Here is a 13,561-nt window from a genome sequence, read left to right on the forward strand (position 1 = left end):
ACACGGCACATCACCCTCCCACAACACACACACACACTTCTCCGCCTCATTCTGTTTTCATTTACTCGTTCGTTATCTGACCAGCTTCAATCTTGTAGGCTACTCACTTCGTTTCTTGTAGCCCTCGAAAGGGTTTTGGAGGTTGATGCCTCGGTGAACGTGAGTTGAATGGCTTTCTTGTCCGCAGCAGCAGAAAGCATTTTCGAATGATTGAATGAATCAAAGTGGGTCGTCACCGTCGATGTTCTCTTATGCTCCAACACACAGTTGCACGGGGTGCAGAATAGTTTCCCCCCACTTTTTGCCCGGTCTTTAGTAGAAATGTTCGTCGGTAAATGAGATGGATTAGATTTTTTCATCTTGGTGTTTTCTCTATCGTGTGAGCTCCACACGTTCACTCTATACAGTGTTGTTTACATTCTGTGATGCGCGAGCTGATGACGTCACGTCAAGACGAGTTAACTTTTTTTCCCCTCAATTTTGTGGAAAAATGCGGGGATTATGCGGCCTTTTTTAAAAATCTGCGCCATTTTGCTGATTATGCGGTAAATTCTTCGATCACAGAATCGCGTTTTTCTGGAGGGTCTGACTATCAAAACATGGCGGTATAAGATACACTTAACATGGATTTAAACTAGCAGCAAACAGCGGAAACAAGTTTATTGAGGAAGGTTTGGCAAATCATGGCGTTTCTTTACCGCTTTTCTAACGAAAATACTGATAAAAATACTTCAGATAATCACAAAGACCAGAAGTGGAAGCATAAAAACGTTGTATCTTACGTTGAGGATGGTTTAGCAAATCATGGCTTTGAATTCAGGCTAAAAGAAACTGCTCTTATTGGAAACATCGTCTTCTTCTTCTTGTTTATATATTCACGGGGGGACATTATCGTTGTTAAACTCCACCCTGTGTTTGGCAAATTACAAACCCAGCCCTTTTGGTGAGTTCGTCCACGGGAGCCGAGACAAAAGGAAATAGTGATGTGTTTTTTGTGCAATCTGTTTATTCTGCACAAATGACTTGTTGATGTCTGCAAGAGAGGGACGCTATCGTTGGTATCTCCACCCTGTGGTTGGCAAATTACTAACAGAGGTCTTTTTGGGGGGGAGGTCTTCTGCGGTGGTCAAAACAGAAGGAAGTAGTGATTGTGCAATCTTTTATTTTTTCTTTCTTACCAACCAAGACGCCCCTTTGTGTCTCTCTTCCTCTCTCTCCGCTCTTCAAAACCCAACCCCCCACCTCCCTGTTGCTTTTTAAATCTCTGCTAAAAACTCACCTCTTTGCCCTGGCTTTTAAAACCAGTTGAACAAAACATTTTTACATTTGTATCCATGTGTTTCTATATGTTTCTAGTGCTTTTAATCATGTTTTTAATTATTGTCTATTATTATTTTACTCCCATCGTGTATTTATTTGATATTGTATTTGTTCCCAGCACTTTGGTACTGAGGTTGTTTTAAATGTGCTATATAAAGAAGTAAAGATTGAGATTGGGTTAGTGTTATTCCTCTATCATTTAGCCATTGTATTTCTCCTCAGTGCACGGTTGCCGCTGTCCTGTCCATCTTTAATTACGACGCACTGCACGGGGATTTGAGTCTCTTAATCTTCTGGGAGATTCGTAATCACTCGGCGCTCATAAGTAACGGAGCAGATTCATTCCTCACTGAGGTCATCGGTCAGGGTAAAAATAACTGCTCAGATCCATGCACCTTGTTTTGGTCTCGGTGGAAGGCCCTGAATGTGGGATACAAATACTATGATATTCCTACGTAAGAAAGTGGAACGTGAGCTGATCTAAGAAGAGGGAAGGACACTCATTTCACCAAATGAACAACGCTGTTTTTAACTGGAATTATCCAAAAGGCATGATGTGAAAATGCTCAAAAATGCAAAATACATCCTTTAGAAAATAAGGCTTTATGGTAATAATGTAAATACCAAATTCAACACTTTTAATAAAGACTTTTCTTGGAAGTAAACAGACAAACATAGACATATTTTTATTATATCAGCAGTCTATAGTATATTTGAACACTGTCTTTGGAGCGTCAGGCCCTCTTTTATTCAACATTTTGCTTTAATTCTTACGTTTATATGTATTATTGTATCTTTTATTGGAAATTCGTACTTCTGATATTATATAAAACATTATATTTTGTTTATTTGTCTTTTATTTTATTCATTCTATAATGGAACAAAAGTCACCAAACCAATTTCCCCCTGTTAGTTAAACATTCATTTCCCCATATAATCTACTACAATGTGAAATACAGTGACCTTAACCTCACTTATTCGTCCAAATCATGCATAATAATCATCTATTTTCCCTCTCAAATCCATGTTCCTGGCCTCTCTGTTAAGCTGTTCCCACGTCAGGCTCTCCTGTGATCCACACATTTCCTAAACTTCTTGCTATCTCTGCATATCTGCGTGTCTTGCTCTCCATCTGTGTCCTGTGTGTGCTCTTAAAGCAATGCTTCCTGTTCTCCACACCCTCTGATGGATGGTATGAAACACGTTACAGCCCCCAGAGGAGCCCTTCTGCCGCAGCACAATAACCCTGAGCTCACTTCCAGGGTTATATAAGACTCACAGTAACAGAGAGCAGAGGCCTAATGGGAAACAAGAAGAAATTAACATTATATATATATAGTGGGTAACACTTTATATTAAGGTACACAACTAGTTGTTAATTAACATGCATATTAGCAATACATTGGCTCTTTATTAGTCATTATTAAACACGTATTAATGCCTTATTCTACATGACCATATTCTGCAAGTACTCGGCCATTAGTTGAGAGTTTTCCTCAATAACCCTCTAATTAGTGCTTATGTATGTAAGGAAGGAAGTTGTTGTACATGAGTTTGGGTCTTAATATGCTCAATATGGGCCTAATAAGGCAGCAGTACCACAAGAATGGTAATCCTCCCAAAATAACACTTAACAAATATTGTCTATTCAGTAACACTTTATATTAAGGTACACATATTCACCATCAACTAGTTGTTAATTAACATGCATATTAGCACTACATTGGCTCTTTATTAGTAATTATTAAACACTTAGTAATGCCTTATTCTACATGACCATATTCTACAAGTAATAAGACATTAGTTGAGAGTTTTTAGCTCAATAACCCTCTAATTAGTGCTGATTTATTGTAAGGACGTTGTTGAGTTTTGGTTTTAATATGTTCAATATGGGCCTAATAAGGCAGCAGTACCATAATAACACCAAACAAATATGATCTATCCCTATGTAACAAGACATTAAACTACAAGTGTTAATTGTGTCAAAATAACTCAAAATGTGTTTTTTCTAACTCAGAATATGTTCCCTATTTTAAAGTGACGTCTTGTTCATCACAAATAAGCTAGTAGTTTGACTCTAATATGTTAATGAACAACTAGTTGATGGTGAATAAGTGTGCCTTAAAGGAGGGGTAGGTAAGTTTGAGAAACCGGCTCGAGATACACTTTTTGTTATATTCCATGGAATGCTCTTAACATCCCGATAGCAGACTGCCAAGGCACACCTTTGACAAAGAATCCATAAAAAATGTAATATGTGGAAACCGTGGCGCTGTAAAAAGTACGACCAATCATCTGAGCCGGCCCGGCTAAAGTAACTGGATGGCCTACCTGCCTGTCAGCCTTCCATCTGTGCACAAACTGATCTCGTGCCCTCATTGGTCATGTGCGCGTTCGTGTGTGTTGGAGGAGGGGCTCTGTAAGGAAGTGGCAGATTTTTTCCGGCTGTGTATTTTCAAATTCTAGCGCACTCGAGCTGGTTTCTCCAAAATGCCCTACCCCACCTTTAATATAAAGTGTTACCATATATTGTAGTAATAATGATATACTAAAACCACCAGACTTCATCTAGCAGGCCATAAGCATTATTACTACAATATATGGTAACACTTTATATTAAAGGTGGGGTAGGGCATTTTGGAGNCACGGGCCACGAGTTGACCACACGGTAGAGATGCCACAATCAATTCTGAAGAGCCCTTCCCCAGACCCGTTTTTAACTAATCAACATTGTGCAATAGATAGACTAAACAGCTGAGGACACTGAATCACATTTGTTGTCGCTCATGGCTCGGGGTCATCTACACCCCGAGAAGGATGTGTTCCAGGTGTCCCACAACAATAACTATCTCTGACAGAGAGCTGCCCGGTCACAAACTGGTAACATCAACAACATGCTAGGGCAGCCCCTCCTTAAGGGACATAACGGCTGCTCAAGGCTGGTCATCTGCATCAGAGGGCGAAAGATGACATGCAGGGCAAATTATTCCCCAACACTTAAGATATTTACTTATTTACGATATGAATAAATCAGTATTTTATGATGTTTTTACATAAAAAACCTCACGGAATTCTCTAAACAATACTTGATCACAATCGTTGCCGAATATTTCTCTGTAGATCGATAATAATAACAGTTTTTATTTATATTCTACTGCTAATTGTCAACTTGATTGCAACTGGCTTTGATTTGACTTTTAAAATAGAAAGTAACCGGACTTACCTTTTTTTTACTTTTAATCGGGCTACTTGCTAACGGCTAGACTTCAAAGGATAAGATCAGACGGAGGAGGAGAAAGGTTGGACGTCGCTTATATTCCCACTTAATTATCCACTAGTTACCCCAAAATCCTTCAACAAACCTGAGCACATTTCAGAAAAAATACTGTTTTCAGCCTCAAAAATATGCTTTTATCAGATGTATATAAATAAGTAAATATCTTAAGAGGTTTTGAATATCAAAGCAAGATATTTAATTGTTTTTTTTGATAAACTGGGAGTTGGCTCATTGATCTACAGAAAAATATTCAGCAACTGTTGTGATTATCAATTAAAGAATTTAAAACCAACCATTTCTTGTTATTTGTAAATCCTGCAAACCCCTTTGAACATATTGCACATCTTGTTGAATCTGCACAGCTCTCCACTTTAAATATAGTATTTCTCATATTTTATTATAATCTCACATATTATTAATATAATAGCTTTTATAATAAAACTTTTTTTGCTACATAATCTTCTTTCTGTGTCTTTGTTTACACCAGGGCAAATTCCTCGTATATATACACTTGGTAATAAAACCGATTCTGATATGTAAGCCTATATTTCGTGCGGATAATCAATACCCGATACACGCCGTCGCCTTTGATTTCCCAGCAGGGTAGAAATCCTTCCCAGCATCCGCACTAAAGGACGATAAACCCCTCCGTTAACTCGACGTAACAACAATAAAACACGTTCATGCAAACTCAATCCTAACGCTGGAATAAGTAATCAAGTAAAAAGCCTTTCAAGCCATCATTTTCCAGGCCATTGATCAAAGGCAAAAACAGACGTCTGAATCGAACATTAACATTCCTAGTTGATGGTTTAAATATCTTGGATTGACAGATAGTCACTTTATTATGATATCAAACAAAGAAAAGCCGCACATCGCCCACCTCTCGTGCAGCTTTCCATCTCAACGGGAGGACAAGAGGAGAAAAAACAAGGTCGTTTCATGTGACCCCTGACCTATTTTTAGTAGGAAACAGCTGTTCACATTAAAGGGCCTCTATAATAAATCAATCGGTTGCCCGTGGCGCCAGTAGTGGTAAATTACAGATCGCTGACTTCACATCAGGGGCATTTTTTAAATAATTAAGTGGCAGACGGCCGTCCACAGGAAACAGCACACAGGAAATGACATTTCTTTTTTACTGATCTCCCATTGGCTGGTGTGAGGTTTCACTATAAAATCTACATATGATCAGATAAAAGTGGATTAACTCTTAATTTTAAGCATATTTTGTCCCTAAAGTTTGTCATTTCTATTAAATTCAAACAATTGTTGGGATATTGCATTTTATATAAAATGTTGGTTTTTCACATTATTTAGAGGCTTTAAATAAGCCCAATGAGTGATTGCACTGTTTGTTATTCGTTACCAGCTGTGTTTGTGTATTATTAAATGGTGCAAAACCATTAAGAACCAAACCAATAAGGAGAAGGAGAGAAGGAAGCCATCTTGTTTTCTTTACAGATTGATTAGTGACACCGCAATAAACCGTATTTAATTTCGTTTTAATTTACATTATTTTATTAATATTCTGTTCTTGTACATTTCATATTCTATTTACACGTATATAGACTTCTTGCACTATTTTGTATTTTTGTATTTATATATGTTGCATCGTTGAAGGAGCTCAGGTCAGAAGAATTTCATTACCATTTGTACACTGTAGCTAACAATAAAACCTTTGAACCTTGAATCTTAAGGCCAGGGTAGAGACACACAGCAGGGTGGGAGAAACAACAGAGATAAATAAAGAAACAAAGCGAGGAAGAGGAGGCGTGTTTGCTGCCTTTAGGAGGTAAGGAAGGATGGATGGAGGGAAGGAAAAAGGGAATAAGGGAAGGGGGGAGGAGCGTGGCCAGCTGGAGAGAGACTGGATTAGTGAGGAAGGTGTCAGCCAACACAAACGTCTGAGTCCTTTCAGAGCGAAAACAGCTTTGAAATGACCCGCCTCCACCAGCAGGGCGTAATCTCAAACTCTGATAACCGTATTTAACATCTCTAACCGTTATTTTCATTATCGAATCATCACTGGTCAGGAAAACGTCAGAGAATAGTGAAAAATGGCCATCTCGGTTCCTCAAAGTCAAAGGTGATGGTATACATCCACCATTGCTCACAATTAATGATCAATAAAGTACTTTTTATCTTATCTTTAATATCTTGGATTGACAGGTAGTCACTTTATTATCTCCGTATTTGAGGGGCTAAAAACAGGAAAACTTCAACAATATGCTCTCTCTGTTGATCGATCAGTCGACTAATTTTACTTCCTGGACCACATTCAAGCTGTTTTCTCAAATAAATGTAGATACGGACATTATCCCGGGTGACACTACGGGAGATGGTCCGTGTCAGAAGCGTTCCTGGTTGGTTGAGGCGAGGGATGGGACCCCCGACATGATTCAAATTACACAAAGCAGGCATGCATTTTGGATATAAACAACCAGGTCTTTTGCCCTTCCTTGAATGCGTCCGACGCTTTTAGAGTCAACCCTTACAGACAGAAGTAGTCCCCAAATCTTGCTGTTGACAATTTTGATATTCAGAGTCTGGTAAATCTCCATAAGATAAGATGGAACTTTATTTATCCCCTAAGGGAAATTCAGGTGTTTAAAAAGTTGTATTTCGTTGGCCTCTTCTTGTAAATGAGTCCTCAGATGTTCATTTTATTTTAGTTTAGAGCAATCAAAAACAAACAGGGTAAAGTCTATTTGATAACTTGAATCGGAAATGTGTGTCCCAACATGCATTGAAACTAGCCGAATAGTAACTTTCCAGAAGCACATGATATATCTTACGAAAGAGAGTATTTCTGGGGGTCAGTCTGGGAAATCTGTATAAAAAGGTATACGTGTTTGTATTTCGTTGACCTCTTCTTGTGAATGACCCCTCATCGTCCCCTTAGATGTTTATTTTCTTTTAGTTTAGCGCCATCTGTGATCAAAACATCAACATCAGACCGGGTCCATTTGATAACATGTTCTACCCAGAGTCAGAAACTCTAAATAAAAGCAGTAAGGACACTTTCCAGACTGAACAAAGAACAAGATATATCTCACGGAAAGCACAAACTGCTCCAGTGAGTATTTCTGGTGGTCTTTCAAACAACCTCAACAGGTGTTATTCATGCTTTCCTTCAGGAATGACTGAAATATGTCAAAACGGAGCAGAGACAAGTGTCTGGTCTCCACATGCTTAGTGTTTACTTTACCCCTGGTTGTTTAGTTTTTAAACGTCGGGGCATATTGTCAGGACCCTGCTCTGCTTCCAGCCATGTTTGTTTTATTTTTAATGCACGGCCAGGGACATAAAAGGTAAAAAAGCCTTGGAATTTGCTATCTATAGTCCAGGCAGAGCCACCACTCGCATGACGGACCAATTCATATCAAGTGTTCAGATACGTCCCCTCCACATAAGGGAAGTTAAATGTAACGTTAAACTATAGATACATCGCTATTCTAAGCATGAAGCTAAAGCCACAGCTGATAGAGACACAGAGACACAGATAGAGGGGGACAGTTGTCTAATAAAGCCTATATAAGACATCATTGTGGCTCGATATTATCTATACAAGGGGTGTCCAAACTTTTTTCACGAGGGCCACATACAGAAAAATATACTAAGGGCTGGGCCACTTATAGAGGTGAGGTTTATTGCTTCGTAAGTGAAGTTATAAGTTAGCAACATGGAGGTAAATTAGGATCGATACATGAAAATGCTTTAAGAAACACAACCGCCTACATCCCAGCTCTCCAGAGGGCTTCATTTATCTTGTTGGCAGCTCATTCCTTACAACAAAAGCCTCAGATTGATTATAATAAGAGGAGATATTAAGGGTTTATTTCAAGGTTGTTATGTAATTAAGTTATTGGGCTTTTTTCTTATCAACTTAGATTTGTTAGAAAATGTTCTCAACTTTGAATTTATTTGAAAAGTGGGCTTATTAACACATGAATACTACTGTGTAATATATGTTTACATATATTTAAGAAGTACAATATAAGAAAAGCACAAGGTTCATATTTCACTCCAGTTTTTTAATTTGCCGAGAGCCGATTCAAAATGGCCCCCGGAGCGTAGTTCGGACACTCCTGATCCATACAAATGACTGCATTCCCGTCATTAAGTGCAATTAATGGGAATAGACGGAGGCAGAAGGGCGGAGAAAAGCCTCATTGATAAGAGTAAGAAAAGCCCTTTGTTTGTGAACTCAACAATACAAGACAGAATGAGTGATATTTTTCCATCTGCGGAGACGTTGTTACGACATTATCGCCATGGCATGTGACTAATCCAACAGCAGTGCAATAAAGAGATTAACCAAAGAGGACACAAAGCAAAGCACTGTGTATTCTCGTTCTGTGCAAATATATGACTGTTGGTATGTCGGATCAGATTAAAACATGATTTCAGCACACTTAACACACTGACCCTTAAACACGACTTTAATTAAGTGTATTATGTGAACAAATGTCACGAAACTGGACACGGTTAGTTGAAACCTAACCCTTTTATTTAAACTACATATTATTGCTTTCTACTAATACAGTTATAAAGTGACATTTCTGGACAGAATTAACACTGAATGAAAGTCAACGTTGAAGTGTTGTCCCTTTCCTGAGCAGGTAAAGAAATAAATGTCTGACTTTTCTAGTAAATATCTCGATATGAGAGTCTCAATAATAAGAATAAATACTACAGCGGGGGAAAAAGCAAACACTCGATGATTGATATGTCACTTAAAGCTCTATTTACTCGGAGAACAGTGAGACGAGCTCCTTAGCGAGAATTATTACAGAGAGCCGACAGTTTATTAAAGCAGCTGTCCTCTGTCTTCTGTCCACCGTCAACTGCCTCAGTGTGTGGGGTGTAAAACATCACTGAACTGGCGAGGTGCCAAAAAACAAGCTGTAAATCTCACACACACACACACACACACACACACACACACACACACACACACACACACACACACACACACACACACACACACACACACACACACACACACACACACACTAATGCATTAGTGCAGGGGTCAAGGTATTCCTAACATCAACGCAACAAGAGACTAAACGTCTCCTCTCAGCCATTTTTTTTATTTCTGCTGCATTCTCTGTCGCCTTTTTCTAAAGAGCTCAACATTAAAACGATTAGGTATAAAACTGGCCTTTATTTTTTTACACAAATGTGAAGGAATATACAGACCTGTTACTCTCACTGAGCTTGTATGTAAGATATATAGGTTTCATTGTGGTGCAGCTCCAACTATTTAATACTTGTTCAATAAACAATCCACTAAAGAAAGCACGATGCATGAAGTAAATCAGAAATGTGACCTCTGTAGATAGCGGTGGAAGATGAAGATATCATAAATAAAGTAATTGTCTTAAAATGCCAGATATCTCCCAATACCATCAACCCAAAGATATCCACTCTGACATAAACAAGATCATTTTTCATATTTGAGAGCAGCATTTTTCTATGAAAATGGCTTCAACGATTAAAAAAACGTGACCTTTTTTTCCTGACATTCGACCAATCGTGGCAGCTCTAGCGTTCCCCATTGTGTCCGCGCTTCTTACAGCTTCAGGTGAGATGGATTCAAATTATTTTAATGCCACTTTGAATTAGATTTAAGTCAACATTCACATTTAAATACACACCTAAATGGAGTTGGATCCACTATCTGTATCTACTTAGAAAGACATTAGAATAGGAATTAGACTTTTGAAAGGCTCCAAAGGAACCCTGGTGTTCCCTCATGCTGCGATAAGCCAGTAACTTAACATTTATTTAAATAAAAACCAACTTTAGGATCGGGACTGATTGTATAAACGATTCCTTGTGAATGGGTTTAGAGATTTTAATCCTGCTGTCACTTGTAATTACACATGTAAGTTGATTCTGCATCTGTAGGAGAAGTCTGCGGCTCTTACTGGTTCACAAAGAACCAATAATTGTGAACTGGGAGCCGACGGCCACGAATAGACATGTTGGCTCTTGGTCAGCGGAGGAATGTTAACACTATGTTGTTTTTTTGTCAAGTTAGAGTGGATACTGATGTGTTTTGGGACCACTCCTTATGATCAGTCACCCCAGCCCCCTCATCACATCCAGGAAAAGACTCCTTTAAAAAAAGAAATCACCACACCCTGGATTGCAGGCATTGAAGGGGCGTACAAAGCTCTGCATGGCCTGATATAACTCCTAATTGTCTCAAATTAAAAGTCTGTATGTTTACGTATGTGTGATTCAACGGTAGCAGAGATATTTCCTTTAACTAGAAACAAACAAATACAAAACAAACAAACTCCCGCTGTGGCATAAGGTCGGAAATCTTACGCAGGAATAGAGTGTGTGCTTTTATTTCCTTAGGTTTTAACAATCAGACAACACGATTACTTTTATTTCCTCTCTTGCTTTGTAGCTTGACTTGATAAATAAATACAAATAAGCCTTTACGGAGCCAAATCCCCCGTTCACCATTAAAAACCTAATAACCTGGAGCCTGAAGCTGCCTTCAAAATAAAAGCATTTCTCAAATAAAGATAAATAATGATCGAATGGCTATAGTGTAAAAACAGTCGTTACCTATTATGTTTTATAAATCAATGCATAGCTTCTTCTTCTTATGTCTTACAAGCAGATATTTGGGAGTATATATCCAGACTACAATTTAAATAATGGCGTTATGTGTGATTCAACTATAGCAGGGATTTCCTTTAACTAAAAACAAACAAATGAAATAACAAACTAAAAAACAAACATGGCATAAGGTCGGAAATCTTAGGCAGGAATAAAGTGAGTGCTTTTATTTCCTTACGGCCCGTCCACACGGCAGCGTGCGTTGAAGCTTGCCGGTGGGCGTGTCTGGAGCGCGACCAACAACCAATCACATTAATCTCCCGCCCCGGACACACAAGCACGCGGTTTGATTGGCTAGCGCTTGTACCGGCATATGATTTGATTGGCTGATGCTTCCGTCGAAGCTTCAAAGGTTGAACTTTTCAAGCTTTGGAAGCGAGCAGCGGAGGCAAAGCGATGCGACGGAACCACAATGCAGTTCGGCAAAGCCTGACGTCACCCCATTCAAAGTGAATGGGAAACGCTGCCGTGTGGACGGGCCGTTAGGTTTCAAAAGACTTTTAAACTTCCTCTCTTGCTTTGAAGCTTGATAAATGAAAATAAGCCTTTACGGAGTCAAATCCCCCGTTCACCTGTCTACCATTAAATACCTAATGACCTGGAGCCGGAAGCTGCCTTCAAAATAAAAGCATTACTCAAATAAAGATAAATAATAATAAAGTTGCGGAACAGCAAGAAAAAAACAGTCTTTACCTATTTTATAAATCAATGAATAGCTCCAACCATACGTGCCTCTGTTACTGTGCTTTATGTATTTAACTTGTGTTGCAGCCAAATACTTGGGCGTATATATCCAAACTACACTTTAGCTAATGGCATTATAATATTCAACAAAAAGCATGGTATAGTCAAAGAAAAGTATACAGTATATGGAGTAAAAGTACAAAGCAGCAGAAAATGGATGACAAGTACCTCAAAATGGAACATAAGTCCAGTTCTTGAGTAAATCTACTTTCCACCTCTGGTTGTATAAATATATATATATATATATATATTTATGTGCATTTCCTGCTCCTGCTGCAGAACAGGAGTCTGTTTCCTCTCAGGCTGTTACAGGTTTCCTGATGATCACATTATGAACACATGTGCCTGCCTGGCATCGCGCCACATCAGGGATAAGAATTAGAAAGATGACCAGAAGTGATCTGGAGCTGCTCAGCAGGGGGTCCAAGTGTAATAAAGGGGGTCAAACTGTAATAAATACTCCACACACCACGTCTATTGTTGAGAATGAACTGTTTCATGTTTTGTTTCGTAGTTCTTGGGAAGTAATCGACATGATGGGTTTAACTTTTTACTCCACATTAAGGGTTTTACATAATCTGCATAAACCCTTATTTTACAATACTTATATAGTGATGCAGTGATGACGTATTTTTGTAGGCCAAACAGGAAGTTAGCATGGCGAGGACTGCAACAAAAAGTCAATGAGATTCTAAATACTGCAAAAAGATAGGAGGTCATAGGTCAGTCTATAAGGGCTGCTTAAGTGTAGAGCTGCCAGATATCCAGATATCCTGATAATCGGTTTGAGTTATTAAAAACATCTAAATGCTTTGATTGTAGTTTTTAAACTGAATACTGATTGGTTTCTAGTAAATAGAATATCTTTGAGTCGTGCACGAACCAAGACATTTCAGCAGGTCAGAGTGGGTTTAAGGGAAGTATTACTTTTCCTTTCAGAGACACACTTGAGCTGCGAAGGTGAATTTACTTGCTTTCACATAATTATTCCATTGATTGCCAATTTATTTTATAATGGAGTCGCTTTGAGTTACGTTCAAAGAAAAACTATTCAGATTCAAGCTTATTAAACGTGAATATGTTTTGGTTTCTTTACAGTAAACAGAGCATCTTGGAGTTGTGGACAAAACAAGACATAACCTGGAGCTTTGAGAAGCATTTCCAAACATTTAACCTACAGGAAAACCACATATTTTAATTTACTATTACTGTTAGTTTGTAAATAGTAAGTACATTTACTCAAGTACTGTACTTAAGTACACTTTGAGGTACTTGTTCCCTACTTCAGTTTTTCCATTTTATGCTTCTCTACAGTTCAGAGGGAAATGGTGTACTTTTACTCCACTACATGTATTTAATATCTTTAGTTACTTTAAGGATTTGGATTAAAATAACTTTTACTCAAGTACAACATCTGAGTACTTCTACTTTTACTACAACATCTGAGTACTTCTACTTTTACTACAACATCTGAGTACTTCTACTTTTACTACAACATCTGAGTACTTCTACTGTTACTACAACATCTGAGTACTTCTACTTTTACTACAACATCTGAGTACTTCTACTTTT

General features: G+C 38.3%; 1 protein-coding gene and 1 long non-coding RNA gene across 2 annotated transcripts in view; one reads left to right on the plus strand and one right to left on the minus strand.

The window, feature by feature from the left end:
• Positions 1–13,561, plus strand: part of LOC104962540 (AT-rich interactive domain-containing protein 3A-like) — a gene marked incomplete at its 5' end in the record, with an annotated part of 70,822 nt that overhangs the window by 24,895 nt on the left and 32,366 nt on the right. The gene's annotated exons all lie outside the window — the stretch shown is intronic.
• LOC104962533 (uncharacterized) overlaps positions 1–13,561 on the minus strand; it is a 21,526-nt gene that overhangs the window by 6,717 nt on the left and 1,248 nt on the right. The window contains exon 2 of the long non-coding RNA XR_800216.1: positions 10,284–10,286. This is a non-coding gene — a long non-coding RNA (uncharacterized lncRNA). The remainder of the gene's footprint in view (positions 1–10,283; positions 10,287–13,561) is intronic.

Source organism: Notothenia coriiceps, unplaced genomic scaffold (genome assembly GCF_000735185.1).
Source record: "Notothenia coriiceps isolate Sejong01 unplaced genomic scaffold, NC01 NC01_scaffold00034935, whole genome shotgun sequence".
NCBI classification, from domain to species: domain Eukaryota; kingdom Metazoa; phylum Chordata; class Actinopteri; order Perciformes; family Nototheniidae; genus Notothenia; species Notothenia coriiceps.